Source organism: Dermacentor albipictus, chromosome 10, assembly GCF_038994185.2.
Source record: "Dermacentor albipictus isolate Rhodes 1998 colony chromosome 10, USDA_Dalb.pri_finalv2, whole genome shotgun sequence".
Lineage (NCBI taxonomy): Eukaryota > Metazoa > Arthropoda > Arachnida > Ixodida > Ixodidae > Dermacentor > Dermacentor albipictus.
This window is the reverse complement of record NC_091830.1, coordinates 78,086,874-78,099,821: the sequence shown is the minus strand read 5'-3', so window position 1 is coordinate 78,099,821 and position 12,948 is coordinate 78,086,874.

Genomic DNA, 12,948 nt, shown 5'->3' with positions numbered 1-12,948 from the left:
ACATCTTCAATTTTGTAATTATAAGAAACGCATTAAGCTGTGAAGGTATAAGAGCGTTAAGGAAAATTAAGCATTATCGAAAAAACGTACACTCGACTTTAATAGAGGACTTGATGTAGCAATACAGCCCTAGTAGGTATTATCGAAGGGTGCAAAAGCACAAGAACATTAGGAAACACGCGCCAGTTTCCATAGACTAACCGACACTAGTCAGCGTCTCTGAGTTTCTATTCGGCTGAGTTATTACTGCTTGTCGTCGCTAACTAGAAATACTAAGTACATATTTACCATTGAATAGCGGTCAGGTGCGTACACTCTGCCTGGGTCCCTGTTTCAATTTGATAGCATAAGCAGGAACAAGGTTGGCACTATGTGAGCCCACTAATATCAACAGCGCTTCTTTGCCTCGCCACACCGCAAATATATTTTTATTGAGTAGAAATGCCCTCACATCCTAATTAATCATACAGAAGAAATTTCCACCTGTTCATTCTGGGTGGAAGCATTGACATGAAGTTCTGCCGATAATCTCAGTGCACTTGAGCCCTCGTCTGGAATACATAAGCGACGGTAGACAGTGTAGAAATCCACTCTAACCTGGGGCTGAGCTGTTCTAACAGGTGGCAAAAGCACGCATTCATCAGGTATAAAAGAAAGACGAGGAGATTGCACGTTTTTTGACACCAGTATGTTTCCTCGCCAGACGAGTTTCTGTCGAACGCTGTACTATAGATATTGCAGCTGTTCTATTCCAATGCGATTCCTTTTCTTGCCTCGGCAGTGTTCAGAGCGGCGCTCAGCCCACGTTATCACCGAGATCGGCGGGCCGTAAACGATGGACGATAAGAAAAGAACAGGACCGAGCGCAAGGAATAATAGATGATATCGGCCCTGATCGTCGGTTTAAGGTTGCAATGAACGCTATAGTTGGTGTGAGTATCACTTGGTTGAAGAGTAGCTGTTAAAATGAAGTTTCAGCTTGATGGCTCTTATCTAAATACATGGAAACGGAGAAATTGTTTTGACCCGCCGTGGTTGCCGAATGCCTATGGCGTTGGGCTGCTGAGTTGAAGGTGGTGAGTTTGACCCCCACCTTGGAGGCCACATTCCTGTGGGGACGGAATGAAAAAAAAAAGAAAAATCCGGTAGAACCCACCTTCGACAGCAGTTCACTGGCACATCGATGGCAGTGCGATTAGCACTGAAGCAACACTGCGCGGAAAGAACGTATTGCAACCTCCGAAACGCGCCTTGTATGAGGCATGAATGCAATAATTCAGGTAATAGCGCTGGATTCGCACGGACGAGAAAGACGACAGTGCGTGCGCTGTGGAACGTGTTTCCATCAATATTGTTCAAATGTACATAGAAGTAGCGACGAACGCTGTACGCACGAGCTTAAGGTTTCGTCATTTATCGTTGGTCTTTCCTCGTAGCCGCACCAAGCACCCGGCAAGCTCCAGCACTGCATGAACGCTCCAGCAGCTCCAGCGCAAGCCAGGATCTGGTGCCGTGAGGCGTCATTGTAGGCTGCGCCTGCACCCTGCTTCGACGCTCCACGTCACGTTGAAATGTCACGCCATCGCCAAAACCCTTGCTTGGCAGTAGCGACGAACGCTGTGAGCACGTGTTACATGTTTCGCCATTTATCGAATGGTAGTGCTGTCAATACACTCCTTACGTATAGTTCACTGATCCGACGTTGAAGCTTCATCGGTGTTGCCAATATTTGAAGTGTTTTTGATCTTGTTTCGCTCAGCGCGAAGTGTAAATGTCAAAGGAAATAACTAAGATTAAGGACGAGATGGAGGCGGAGCTGTAAACGCTAAAGAAATAAATAAGCCAAAAAATGAAAGTCTTTCGTCATGCTGACGAGGGACATTTGCGGAATGAAATCCGCGAACAAAGCAATAAGCAGAGGCAATGTCGCAGAGCCTTGAGTGTGCACCGTACAAAAGAGGACCTTAATAAGAAATTACACGGCGAGGTTGCAAAGAACACGGCTCTCAACTCCACTTCGTCCCGATTAAAGGCTACTTGAAAGCAAAACCCGGGACATTGAAACCTGCCTTGTTCACGTAGAGTAGTAGTAAAAAAAAATTGATTGGTGGGGTTTTACGTGCCACAGCCACGATGCGATTGTGATGATGAGGAAGGCAGGAATAATTTGGAACAAGTGCGGTTCTTTAACGTGCACTTAAATCTAATTACACGGGTGTTTTTGCATTTAACTCCCATCGAAAAACTACCGCCGTGGCCGGGGTTCTATCCCGCGACCTCTAGCTTAACAGACCATCTCCATAGCCACTAAGCAACCACGGCGGGTTTCGTAGTGGATATGTTTGCAACCCGCCGCTAAGGCGGGTTGCAAACACGAATAAAAGGAGTCCTGATGGACGAAAATGGATCAGTAGCTGACTGATTATGATTGGCGACGCCGTAAACGAACATATTGCAGAAAGCAACCTCGAGACCTGCCCATCGCGTATGCAGTCGAAGTGCTGCTAAAAGCAAATCGTCGTCCACTTTAAGTCTCGCGGAAAGAGGGATAGCATAGTAATAAAGAAAAGAAAGCGCGTCTTATGATAAGCCCTGTCTGTCTAGCCAGTAGCAGTCCCGTTTACGTTAACTAGCACCTTTGTTTAGCACACATGAAGCTTCTTTCGCTTGCTGTCATGAAGAAACATGAGCACAACGGGCAATCGGTCTGGTCGTAGAATGTGAAAATGTATGCAAAACAAAGTGGCGGCGCGCCTGTTTACACGCTTCGAATGAACATGACATTGATGAAGTATGTCATCGCCAGAAGTCAAGGCGAGGCCGATAACAGCTTGAACAAAAGTGGGGAGATTTCTGTCCTTTTTTTTATGACTTAATGCGTATCCGTTCCTTAATATGAGTAACAATCCCGAATACCAAATGTAAGCTTCACCTCGGGCAATCAAGTTTTATTACCCATTATGCTGACAGGTTTTGCACATCGGCACTCGTTCTTTTGCGAAAAGAAAAATACCTTGACCCCACATTTATTCAAGTCAGATTTTCGCTTAAGCTTGAATCGTATAAGTTTATCCGATACATGGTATACAACTAGCAGCAAAAAGCTAGTACTCTGCAGGTAAGGCAGATTCTGTCTCGATCGTCCGAACAAACGCGGTGGGGAGGTTGCTTTTCTCTTAAAAAAACACGCAATAAATGCGAATTTATCTGCGAGTACAGTGTCTATACAGATGATTGCGAAATCGTCACAGTCTCAAGTCGTAATAAAATAATTTCTGCGGCCTACCGGCCACCAGGGAGGAACCGTGTGCAGTTTGCGGCATTTTACGACTCGTTCCTACAGATTATTTACCACCAAGCTTCTTGATTTATATTTGGCGGTGATTTCAATATGAATATCTTGAAGGCGGCAAAGCTTCTAAGGAATTCCGTACATTATTATCAGCATCTGGCTTCAAACATTTTAGTGACAAACCATAAAACCGTTATTTATAAATCTGGTAGACTGCCTTCCGACATAAGAGATCATTTGCTTGTCTGTGCACTCTACAAAAATTAACGAATCATGAGATGCGAGGATGTGGATTTTTTCGCTATTTAGCATATTACAGAAACCGGGCGTAATGCGTTCGAACGACAGGTAATGCTGCAAGATTAGTGTTTTTCTTTAAATAATGCGAATGAGAACGGGGCGTATGATGAGTTATAGTTTATCTTTTTGTTAATATCTATGCCAATCACTTTCCCTTCAAAAGCTAAATCTATCAAGAAAAGCAAGAACGCCACGAATTACAAAAGAGCACTTGAAGATGATGTGACGTAAAATTGTACTTTACGGACTTTACGTAATTGGACTTTACGTAAGTTAAAGGTTATGTAAGAAAATTAAATGCTATTCTTAGACGTGCAAAGCTTGCGTATTATAAGCATCCCTTCTATTAAAGCATATTCTTTTCTCAACTGTTACTCGACACCACCTTGATATGGCGTGGATAATATTCAATCACGTTTTAGCCCATCAAAACAAACTGAGCGTTCCAACTAGCATACTGCGAAATAGTAATAAATTAAGCGGCAGGGCGCTCGGAAATCGTTTTAACGTTAATTTTCTTAGTGCAAGCAACCATTTTTCTTCCCTTCAACAGGCGACCAGTAATAATGTCATCAAAGATAGTATTTTTGATCAGCCTACTGACGAACAATAATTTGTGAGCACGTTCATTGAACTACGATACTGTACGGCACTTGAAATGGACAATCTACAGGTACTATCCCTAAAGTATTGTATTTCTTTCGTTTCCCCTGTTCTTGCGCGCTTAATTAACGCAGTATTATAATTGGGTATATTTTCACAAGCAATCAAGCAAGCCATAGTTGAGGCAATCTTTAAAGGTGGCAGTCATACTTCAACAAACAAATACAGGCCGATTTCAATTTTACCACCGTTCTCCAATAGGGTCGAAAAGATTATATAATGATGTCTGATCAAATTATTTATAACTTCGATGTCATAAGGAATGCCCAATACGAATCTAGAAAGGATCGATCGACAAAAGCAGCTTTGCTTTCAATAAAGGAATGCTTAGTACAGAACACAGCGAAGAATCTGTTTCCCCTTGCACTGTTTCTTGATTTCAGCAGGCATTGACTGTCCTAATTTTAATATGTTACTGATAAATTTTAGCTTAACGGAATACGGGGCAGTTGCTTATGTCTCTTCTTATTTGAATGGATATTCCAGCGTGTTCATCTAAATTTCGCTCACCTTCCTTCCTAATAAACAGTTTTGGCATAGTGCAAGGTAGTGTGCTAGAGTTGCCTTTGTTTATTCTGTATGGTAATGAGATAGTTAATATTTATTACAAAGCTCAAGTTAGCATATATGCTACTGACAGAATTGTCCTGATTTCTGGCGATGATGTAAGTCGCCATATAATTACAGTGCAATCAACTTCTTGCCAAACTATCTAGATGGTCCAAGCCAGATCAAATTGAACGTAATCATATGACAAATGTTAACGTATTTCTTTACACGTTACACGTTGTATGCAATGGAAGTAAACAATATTCCAGGCGCCACCCTAATTCGTAAATCATTTACATTACCGCTTCACTAAAGCACGGGCTCACGTAGAGTCCAACATGTGCGTTGCGTCTGCATGTGTTCACTATATTATCATTATTCATCATACTGCTATGAGCCTTCGCCTCTTAGAAGATGAGCAAGGTCACCGGACAATCATGATGGGGAAGTAGCTGCCCGTCTCGAACCTACCACCTACTCTGGTCAGCACTGCGTTGATATTGCAAATATATTCTGTAAACAATCTCCAGCACAATTACTGCTTCTTTTGAATAACATTTCGGTGAAGGTACGTGATACGCATTTTCGCCATGGAGCTCCGCAGTGGCCCTACCGTCCAGCCATCCACCATGGCTCCCGGTGAGGACACCTCGTCTCCGCCCAAGACTGCGACCCCAGCAACGACATAGGCCACGCTTTTCCATCCCCGCGATCCTGGCACAGTTTCCGGCCCAGATGACCTTGATGTCGAGGAATGGCTCGACATGTATGAGCCGTAGCATGTACTGTAACGCTGCGTCGACGGAACTGGGTGACTGGAAAAACATGCGGATGACGCTACCCAAGGTGAGTGCCGTGAGAATTTATTTTAACACCTCCTTGACAGTGAGTGGAGTGGGGCGATGGTAGTGACAGCTGCGATGGGGCCAGGTGAATGCGTTTGAGAGTTTAGGTGCAATTAATGTTTAGTGCAAGACAAACTAGGCGACTGTAAGGATTATTTTTGGAAGCAATCAAATATCGACAAGACTACAAAGAATTTCGACAATGTTGTTTTCGATTTATGTTGCTGATGGGCTACCCACGCGGCTACGCCTTTACGTCCATGTTGTAGTTCGGATATCTCCCTTTCTTAAAGGGACCCTTGCCAGAAAAAAGGTACGCCTTTGTCGCGTGTCACCTGATGTCAACGACTTCGAAGTAGATGTCCTTTAGCTCAAACGACTTTGGACTATCAGTGTGTCATGGGTAATGTACCTCCACAACGATCACCTCGATCGATCTGCCCTCCTCCTCGTGGTTCCGAAACACTTCCGCTCGTTCGTTCTCCACCAACTCCCCTATGACCCAACTACCAGCGACGTAGGCCTCTCTCGAACTTACTAACGGATCCACCGACGCTTCTTTTGGCTGGGTCTCACACGCTCTTTACTAAAATACGTAGTGACTTGAGAGCAAATCCAATCGCGTAGAACACCATGGGCTCTCCCTGCTGAGTACCTTCAGGCGCTCGACATCCCATCGGAACGACTCTTTTGCGTTGGTTTTGAGTTTCTTGGCCCTTTTCCTTGTCAACCTCTGGTAACGAGTAGCTTCGGATACACATAACGCAACGCGCTGCTCAACAACACGAGCATTACCAACAAGCTGCGCCGCAGATGTGGCCGATCTTTTACTTCGCGGTGTTATTTTGCAATATGGAGCCTCACACCAACTGCTGCCTAATCACGGCCATACATTCCATTCGGGAGTCATCGCTGACATGCTACAGAGTGGCACAACGCGCAATAGGCTGAGGAAATCTCACCGTCCACACAGAAATGTTCTCAACCAAACTCTTAGAGACATCCTTTCTGAATATGTCTGTCAGAACGGATTGACTTTGATCACTTTGACTGTGATCTCGCGATCCTGGGCTACCGTGTGTCACCTTCGCATAAAATTCTTCTCGCAAGGACAGGGCTGTTGTTTTCTGTTGTTCGGCCGAGAACCAACATTGCCACTGGACACGTTCATTCCATCCGTATTAGCACCTGCCAGAGAATATGTACAATATGCCCTGATCCGGGCTGTGCAAGCTCTAGAGATTTCTCGAACTCACGTTTTGACCACCCAAGAGAAACAACGCTGTGTTTCTTTGTCGTGGAAAGCGATGGCTGCCGCTTTTACCTTGTACTCGTGTTGCTCATACTACACATCTCATCTAGAGGATTTGTGTTTACTCTAATAATTTTACAGAAACGTATGGACACTTAGTGGTGGCCGAGGACAACTACCCTTCGCGAGCGATGATAGGCTAAAAAATAAAGGTAACAGCAATGTTGCTGTGCTGTTTCCTGAGACTCAAATATGGCAGGTGACAATGTTGGGCCTAACCATAATTTCCCGAAATGGAAGCCAACTTGAGCAACGCCGATATCCGTGCCAGCGACTGACACCAGGTGCGAAGGACGCACTGCTTGGATAAGCTCGATGCCTTCGCCTACACAGTTATCCTGAGCACTCCCGACACACGATCTTGGATGCTGTATTGTTAGAATGGCAAAGCGGACCATGGGCGCTACAACGTACAGCTATTCCAAACTTTTACACTTCTACCTGCACCCCTCCATGATTGGTCCAAATGTTTTCGGCACTGTCACCCCTTCGCTTGTCCGTATCGTCAGGAAAGCTGTGAAAACCATGATACATATGATATGACTTGTACACACTCATTATGCGTGATTAGACCGAACGAAAGGGAATAATTACTCCAGTTTCTATGGCATTTTCACCTACAGCCCTCCGATATTGGTCAAATGTTTCCGCGCTGTATCCGCTCTGCCCGTCAATCGCGCAACATCACAAAACCGCAAGACTCAACATGTCAAAGTGACGTGTAGTACGCATTAAAGATGCATTATTACGTCGAACAATACTGAACATTCTTTTCGAAATAGCCGGAGACTGCTCCGTTCCGAAATGAATAAAGATGGCTGCACACTGATCGATCTGTTACTGGCTACTCAGAGCTGCCGGGGCAGATTATTTATTTGCGTATAATAAACATCTTTACGTGGCAGTATAACGTTGGCGAGCCCTTTCAGCAAAAAATGTGACATCGGTCAGCCAACTTTTCTTAGCTGAGTATGCATTTAGCAGTATTTCAGCCACCGTGATTTTTTACCCGACACCGAAAGCTAAGCAACGAGAAGCGGGCCAATCAACAACGCCGGCACTGCCCTCCTCATCCGGTTATCCAATTTCGCTACATAACCCGGCCTCACAGATACCCTCGCCACGACTACGTGCTACTCGCATCTGGTTAACCAATTCGATAAGAAATGCATCTCAAGGTAGACGATGATATTATCTTTGAAAGCAAAATGACCTCCCATAAACGAGAACAGCATTTCATTTACCTGTTCAAACAACGCTGCGAGTGAACGTGCGATGCTCGCATCGGCGATTAGCTAAGTTGGGCGCCAGGAGATTGGAATAAAAATAGATTGGGATAGAGTTACGCTATAGGTCTCCATATCTCTTTTGAATTTAATGATGGCACTAGCTATAAGTCAGTACTTTGTGGCTGCCAGCAGGTAGCGGTCGGGGACTGAGAGACGGGATCCATCAACGCAGATATATAGGCACATAAAAAAATCCCTTTCGTGTTGCATGCCTTATTTTTATATCTGAGCTACGCAGTATCAGGGCGTCCAATTAGACGTCAAAATTATTCCCCTGATAACGATGACTTGAACGCACAAATTATATTCGCGGCAGCCCTGAAACGGAGTGTGTCTGGTGATGGCAACTCTCCCTGCTGAAAGCCCCTGACGCTTTGCATTACAGAACAGCAACATTGATAACAGTTTCCGGCAGACCTTGCCTTGGATTGATATTCTGTGAGCGACAGCTTGCGCATTACGACAAGATACACGCTGAAAACTTCTGCGATGAATGCGTCCCTGGGCCGCCAAAGTGGACCTTGCTCAAAAAGCAGTACTTTTATTGATCCTTAAAAGTTGTTGAATCACGGGACACATGCTTGGCACTGTAGAAACGCGCCCCGGTGCGATGAGTGATGGGCAGGAAAATTTCAGGCATGAACATGTCTCGTAAGTTCTTTATTCTTCGTCAGTTATAAGAAATCACATCACATTTTATAAGATGTTGCTATGCCACGCCCTGACGTGCCAAGCGTCTCAAGTGCAGACTTGCAAGAGGGATATGCCTAAAGGTGTTTTATTTTCTCTTCAGGCCTCCGTAGTTGGTCACATGGCTAGAGCATCAGGCTTTTCTGCTGGGGAACACACTTGGAAACAAACAATGCGTTTTTATTCATTTAGTATAATCCTGATGGTGCCTAGTGTTCGAAGTTGTCCATAAACGCCAGAAACATACAAACCGCAAAGTGGCTACTACAAACTAGAAATCTTGGGAAACAGTTTTGAATGAAAAACGAGAAAATTGCAGATGGATGTCATCAACTAAAAAGAAGTAACATAAGATGATAAATCATTTAAGGTGTTATAGCCTGAAAGGCAGCATGTCAGTCATGAACAATTATTTCGCAGTACTTAAACAGTTCGTGCCACCCTTGTAACCGAAAACAAAGGACCAAAAATTGAAGTACTTGTTCTACAAGTACAACTGGATCAGTATTCTCGAATGAATATCGACATATGAGTCATATCTCTCTGACTCAAAGCCATGACTGCTCGCAATTATTTCAAAAGATCGGTGACGAGATCAGTAGCGCTGTGAAACTGGAGGACTTGGACGTTGTGGACGGCGTCCTTACACGTGACCCGGAAAATATGAACCTAATAGTCAGCATCGGCGCCCGCATTACACGAACAGAGTTTCTCAAAAAGCTCGGAAGATACGTTTGGCAAGAGGGAAGCCAGGATTCCCTTGCAGCGTTGACACTGCCATTGACATTGACATCGTGTAATACCGTATTCCTCAAACTGGGCGTACTACCTGCTGTTTGCACATACGAATTCAGTTTGATGGTTCTGCTGTTTGAAGTCCTCCGCCTTCTAGTTTCCATTCACATTTTTCTCAATTCACCGATTTAGTAATAGAATAGCAACAAGGTTTGCTGTCGTAAGTAACTTTCTCTTAGGAAAAGTCACTACAAGTTACAAGAAGCCAGCCGCCTGTTTCAGTGCTGTATCTGTTTGGAGCAATCTAAAGTGAAATATAAAGATGTTGCCATTAAACAGTTCTAGATCATTTTTGAAAATGTTCTTATTTTCATTGCTTCATATGGAATCATTATCAGCTTCTTCAATAATCGGTATCACAGCCGACGTGCTTGCCCACGTACTATTTAACCACATGCACAGTTTTTCTAATCATAGTTCTTTCTTGTCCTCTTTGAAAATTTGCTTTATCTAATATTGATAGTTAGCCATCCCGCACTTATCGCTTTTCGGTCTCCTCCTGAAAACTTATCACCTTAATTCGAGTTTTGTGTATAGGTGTATGTCGAGAAACTTGATTGATTGAAACAAGTGGGAAATACAATTGGTGGTGCAAGTATTCGTTTCCCTTTCATCGCGGTAGCCTATGTGTGAACCAGTGATGTTTGCTTGTAGACTCTCATTTAGTGTTTTTTTTTTCTTGAGGGGGGGGGGGGGGCTTTGTAGTCACGTATCAGTTTCATCTGTTACGCTACAGCCAGTGACATTTACATTTCAACGGCCTCTTTTGCACGTCTATGCGGCAGGGAAGTCCTGCAGCAGCTTTTAAAGCTAAGCTTCTTGGCTATGCAAGAAATCCAGCGTTGTGCTATCTCTCCTTTCCTTCGTGTTTGCGTCTCATCTTTTCGCAGGTTTTGCTCAACTTCCAGAATATTTCTTGCCGAGTTCGAGGCACTTTTGGCTATGTACCTGGCCTCTAACTCCGAACGCGTTTAACGGGATGGTGGCGCTATAACCGAACGGCGCAGCGAAGCAGTTTACGAGTTGACTGCTTCAAGCGTGCAGTTTCATACAATAATCACTATAGGGGACCATGGAGCTAGTTTCTATGGGACCTGCAAGTCGAGCGATTCAGCCCGCAAGAGAGTGGGGGTTAGTGCATGCATTCGCGTAAACATCGTCCTTTCGGCTTCGAACGGCTTTGTGACTTTGCAAACTTATCACGTTCAACAAAGTATGGAGGTATATATAATAAAGTAAACATTATTACAATTTCCGGGGAGCAAAATTAGTACACAGGAGCTCTAGCACACAATTATGATATTGAAACCATTACACCACGGACACATGCTTTGACAAGCGGCATAGAAGATCCTTTATCCCGGTAAAGCCAGCACGTTGAGACGTTTGCCATGATTCGATCCACAGTTGCACTACATTAAAAACGACGCACCAGGAACACCACGAGTGCATCAGGACACTATGTATCCTAACTGAAACTTTAAAGACATTATATATATATATATATATGTATATACATATATATATATATATATATATATATATATATATATGTGTGTGTGTGTGTGTGTGTGTGTGTGTGTGTGTGTGTGTGTGTGTGTGTGTTTCTGTGTAAGCGACAAGAACGGGAGCTAACTGTGGAGCCCGGTTTCCATGAATAATAAGAAGCCAACAAACAGTGACACCAAGGATAACATAGGGGAACTTAATTATACTTACTAAATAATTAAAGAAATTATAAAGAAGTAGAAATGAAACTGGATGAAAAACACCTTGCCGCGGGTTCGGAACGGGACCATACCTCTGTATTACGCGTGCCATTCTCTACTACTTGAGCTTCCGCGGCGCCATTTTCCCATCCTCTTTCTTTGGTATTTGTGTTTCCTTCATGAACCCCTTTCTCCTCGTTTATTACATAACGAGGGTCTCGAATCCGTCAGCATCGATGCCTTCAGGCTGCATGTGTGGGTTTACTGACCAGTAGCCTCCACCCAGAAAGATCACGTACTCGTGACGCCTGCGGCAGAATGGATGTTCCGCATCCGCCGCCAAGGTTTATGAGTGGTGGCGCTGGCTAACACTCCCAGGTTTCTAGTAGCAAACATATATGTATACCCAATGAAGTGGATGGGAAAACGGCTTTACGAAGATGCCAACTGTAATTGAGTCGTCCGCGTGGTCTGGTATTTTTTTGCGACCCTGTTAAGTGTTTTTGGGAAAGTTCGTCACGAAGTTGCCTTTCATTCTGGAAAGCAGACTTCAAAATTGTTGAGGGGCTATTCATGCTGTTTCTTTAAACACAATTAGTGATGTTGTGTGTAAAATTATTAACGCGTCCCTGATAGCTGTTGTTTCTGCGCTAACAAGAAAAGACGCACTATTCTGGCGGCAAATGCAGGCGTCTTCGTGTGACCATTCGATATTCCATACTTACTACTATCATTCGATTAATATTCAAAACAGCTAACATTCGCGCAATTCTACTTTGAATTTGTCACCTCAGGGCGCATGTTCCATTCTCAAATGCTTAGAAGTTCATGAAGCAATTATAATGCGCAGCAGTATAATGACGTCCTGCTGCTTAGCGCAAATAGTAAGAAGGACATCTGTTTCTAGTTTCCAGTGCCGAGAGTGTACAACAGGAACGCCAATCTGATTCGTTGCACATTTTGATGGTGGCAATGAAGCCAACAGATAACAAAGGCGAGGAATGCATAGGGGAAGTACTTTCAACTATTCTAATGAGGCATACACCTGATACGCAAAAGGGCAATCGCAGTCGACGAAAATTGAACTTTCCGCCGGTGGGAGGCGAACCCACAACCTCTGCATTGCATGTGCGTTGCACTACTAATGGAGCTTGAGCAGCGATGGTTCTTATAGGTCCACATTCTTGGGTATTTATGTATGCATGCGTGATGTGGAGTTCGTGGATTTGGCTGGCACCAGCAGCAAATTGCTTGTCATCCGCTTTCATTTCCCTTACCCTTACCATTTCTATATTTTGACTAATAACTACGAATTATTTCCCGAATCCATTCGTTGCCTTCATCATTTGTTTGCTTCATATGAGTGTGGCTAACAAAAATCGGACACCTAGGTTCTCTCCTTCTCTGTCAGTTTAGAGACGGGTACGTCGAAAGTTTGGTTAGTCTTGTGGTTTTTTTCTTAGCAAATATGGCTTGACTACTGCTAAATGTGGGCGAAATGCAG